This window comes from Erinaceus europaeus, chromosome 4, assembly GCF_950295315.1.
Source record: "Erinaceus europaeus chromosome 4, mEriEur2.1, whole genome shotgun sequence".
Lineage (NCBI taxonomy): Eukaryota > Metazoa > Chordata > Mammalia > Eulipotyphla > Erinaceidae > Erinaceus > Erinaceus europaeus.
Window position 1 is genome coordinate 21,471,465 of NC_080165.1, and position 4,378 is coordinate 21,475,842.

At 46.4% G+C, this 4,378-nt stretch overlaps 1 non-coding gene across 1 annotated transcript; it reads right to left on the bottom strand.

Annotated features, from left to right (window-relative positions):
- Positions 1 to 3,057: 3,057 nt before the first annotated feature.
- LOC132538403 (U6 spliceosomal RNA) lies at positions 3,058 to 3,164 on the bottom strand. Its single transcript, XR_009549771.1, has one exon. It is a non-coding gene; the product is annotated as a U6 spliceosomal RNA (small nuclear RNA).
- Between the last annotated feature and the right edge of the window lie 1,214 nt (positions 3,165 to 4,378).

The window sequence follows — 4,378 nt, forward strand, 5'->3', positions numbered from 1 at the left end:
AGAGGGAGAGAGAAAGATAGACACCTGTAGACATGCTTCACCGCTTGTGAAGAGACACCCCCCCCCCCGTATGTGGGGAGCTGGAGGCTTGAACCAGGATCCTTGAGCAGGTCCTTGTACTTTGTTTTTTAAAATGTATTTATTTATTCCTTTTTGTTGCCCTTGTTGTTTTATTATTGTAGTTATTATAGTTGTTATTGGTGTCGCTATTGTTGGATAGGACAGAGAGAAAATCAAGAGAGAAGGGGAAGACAGAGTGGGGGAGTGAAAGATAGATACTTATAGACCTGCTTCACCGCTTGTGAAGCGACTCCCCCAGAACCGGAATCCTTACACCGGTCCTTGGCGCTTTGCACCACCTGCGTTTAACCTACTGCGCTACTGCCGGGCTTCCTATGCCCTTGTACTTTGTACTATGTGTGCTTAACCTGGTGAGTCACCACCTGGTCCCCTAAAAAGTTCTTTAAATGTTTTTTTTAATATTTATTTATTTTCTGTTTTGTTGCCCTTGCAGTTTTTTTTTTTTTTTTTTTTTTTTGCCCCAGGATTATTGCTGGGCTCAGTGCCGGCACCATGAATCCACCGCTCCTGGAGGCCATTTTTTACCCCTTTTGTTTCCCTTGTTGTTGTGCCCTTGCTGTTTTTATTGTAGTTATTGATGTCATTGTTGTTGGATAGGACAGAGAGAAATGGAGAGAGATGGGGAAGACAGAGAGGGGGAGAGAAAGATAGACACCTGCAGACCTGCTTCATCGCCTGTGAATCGACTCCCCTGCAGGTGGGGAGTCAGGAGCTGGAACCTGGATCCTTACTTGGTCCTTGCTCTTTGCGCCAGGTGTGCTTAACCTGCTGCACTCACTACCACCGGACTCCCAAAAGTTCTTTAAATCTTTATTCATTCATTTATTTTATTTTATTTGCTTTTTTCCACCCTTTTGTTGCCCTTGTTGTAATTATTATTGTTGTTGTTATTGATGTCGTCATTTTTGGATAGGACAGAGAGAAATGGAGAGAGGAGGGGAAGACAGAGAGGGAGAAAGAAAGATAGACACACCTGCAGACCTGCTTCACCGCCTGTGAAGCGACTTCCCTGCAGATGGAAAACCAAGGGCTTGAACCAGGATCCTTATGCCGGTCCTTGTGCTTGGCGCCATATGTGCTTAACCTGCTGCTTTACCACCTGACCCCCCTTTTCATTTATTATTTTATCAGACCACTGCTCAGCTCTAGCGTATGGTGGTAATGGAGATTAGCCTGGGTCCTCGGTCCTCAGAGCCTCAACCATGAAAGTCACTTGCAGAACCTTTATGCTCTCTCCACGGTCTTCAGATCACTTTATGGGTAGGACACACCAACTTGCCACATGCAGTAATGGAGAGCAAAGCTGGGGGTCTCACCCATGCAAGGCACTCACTCTATCACTGAGCTACCTCCCTGGCTTGAATACTTGTTGAATCCTTGTTTGGATGTAAAAGATAAACAAGGTCTGAAAACTATAAGCATTGAATTGACAACTGTGATTATATCTTAGGAGGATTTTTTTTTTCCCCCAGAGCACTGCTCAGTTCTGGCTTATGGTGGTATGGGGAGATTGAACCTGGGACTCTGGAACCTCTGGCCTGAAAATCTCTTTGCATAACCATTATGCTAACTCCCTGCCCTCCTAGGAGAAAATCTGAGATTGATGGAGACAGCCAAGTATAAACTTCAACTTTATTTGTTTATTTTAAATATTTTATTTCCTTCTTAGAGACAGACACATAGAGGAAAGGGGAGAAAGAGTAGGAGACACACACGGGGAGAGAAGGAGAGCGCGGCTGCTGCAGCACTGCTTCTCTGCTTGTGAGGCTTCCCCCTTGCAGGTGGGGACCAGGGGCTTGAGCCTGGGTCCTTGAGCACTGAAACACATATGCTCTAATGGGTGTGCCACCACCCAACCCCTCAACTTTATTTAAATTTTTTTTTTTGTTGACAGTGTATTTACTACTTAATTGATAGTTAGAAAATAAAGATCCAATCCCTCAAGTCCAGTTCCCGAAAGGAGGGTGTGGTTTGGGGCCAGTGACTGGCCTGCCCTAGCTGTCTGTGGGTTCTGACGCACCTGTAATCACCCAGCCCTGGATCCAGTCTGTGCTGCATTTTCTACCCATTATCTCACCTCACTGCCCCAACCCTGAGACACAGGTGAGTAATAATCAGTGTCCCCATTTACAGGATGGGACCTGGGGGTTTCATCGGGTGAGTTGTCTGACCAGCATCAGCATGCTGCGGTCTGGTCGTGGTGCAGGTGCAGGTTCAGGCCCTTCTCATCAAGGTGAGCTGACTCAGATAATGTGTTTGTAAAGCCCCAGGTGGCTAGTGAGGGCCGCGACTTGGGCCACAGAGTATTATTATGGCGATGGGATCAAGATGGGGCCTAGAACACTTTTTAGAGGCCTGAAAGGAGCCCCTTGGGTTGGCAAGGATGGGATTATAATCTCTCCCTTTACTTTTTTTTTTTTTTTTTTTAACCAGAGCACCGCTCAGCTCTGGCTTATGCTAGTACAGGGGTAAGGGACAGCATTGAACCTGGTACTTCAAAGCCTCAGGCATGAGAGTCTCTTTGAAAAGACATTATGCTATCTCCCCTGCCTGAATATTCTTTATTTTGTTTTATTTTACCAGGGCACTGCTCAGCTCTGGCTTATGGTGGTGTTGGGGACTGAACCTGGAATCTTTGGTGCCTCATTAACACATGAAAATTTTCTCATTAACCATCATGCTATCTCCCTGACCCTTAAACTTTTTATTTATTTATTCCCTTTTGTTGCCCTTGTTGTTTTATTGTTGTTGTTGTGGTTGAATAGGACAGAGAGAAATGGAGAGAGGAGGGGAAGACAGAGGGGGGAGAGAAAGATAGATACCTGCAGACCAGTTTCACCCTTTGTGAAGCGACTCCCCTGCAGATGGGGAGCCCAGGCTCTAACCGGGATCCTTAAACCGATCCTTGCACTTTGCGCCACCTGCACTTAACCCGCTGTGCTACCACCCAATTCATTAAACTAGCTTTTTTATTTTTTAAATATGGAATGCTTCACAAATTTGCGTATCATCCTTGCGCAGGGGCCATGCTAATCTTCTCTGTATCATTCCAATTTTAGTATATGTGCTGCCGAAGCGAGCACTAAACTAGCTTTTTAAAAAAAAAAAATTAAATATTTATGTATTCTCTTTTGTTGCCCTTGTTTTTTTACTGTTGTAGTTCTTCTTCTTCTTCTAGCGTTTGCCCTTCTTCCGTAGCCAGTCAACAGCGTCAGGTTGAGCCTGATGTAAAGTTTCGAGACCTCCTTTGAATCTGGAGAGGTGGCAGTCGTTGACTATGTGGGTCATTGTCTGTAGACGCAGGGGCAGTTCGGGTCGTCTCTGGCTCCCCAGCGATGGAACATAGCGGCGCACTGGCCATGGCCTGTTTGATAGCGATTGAGGAGGGCCCAATCATAACGTGCTAGGTCAAAGCCGGGTTGACGCTTGCAGTTGTTATTGATGTCGTCATTGTTAGATGGACAGAGAGAAATGGAAAGAAGAGGGGAAGACAGAGAGGGGGAGAGATAGACAAACACCTGCAGACCTGCTTTACCCCCTGTGAAGTGACTCCCCTGCAGGTAGGGAACTGGGGGCTTGAACCAGGATCCTTACACCGGTCCTTACGCTTTGTGCCACGTGTGCTTAACCCGCTGTGCTACCGCCGACTTCCCTTAAACTAGCTTTTTGATTATTTTTATTAGAGCATTGCTAAACTTCAGATTATTGTGGTGCTGGGGATTGAACCTGGGATCTTTGGTGCCTCAGGAGTGAGTTTTTGTTTTGTTTTGCATCACCACTATGCTATATTCCAGCCCCTCTGTAGTTTTTGAATGTCAATTTGAGAGCTGGTGTCAGGGTTGAGGCTAATTCCCTGATTTAAGGGGAATATCTGGAACCATACTTTTTTTTTTTTTGCCTCCAGGGTTATTGCTGGGGCTTGGTGCCTGTACCACAAATCCACTGCTCCTGGAGGCCATTTTTCCCATTTTGTTGTCCTTATTATCATTATTGTTTCCATCGATGTTGTTGTTGTTGGCTAGGACAGAGAGAAATCGAGAGAGGAGGGGAACACATAGGGGGAGAGAGAGAAAGACACCTGCAGACCTGCTTCACCACTTATGAAGCGACTCCCCTGCAGGTGGGGAACTGGGGTCTCAAACTGGGATCTTTACGCTGGTCCTTGAGTTTTGTGCCATGTGCACTTAACCCTCTGCTCTACTGCCCAACCCCCGGAACCATACTTTCAACAGTGTGAAGGCTGGGGGAGACAGAGCTGGGATGGTGAGGCATCAAGAGGGGCTGGTGGGCTGGGGAC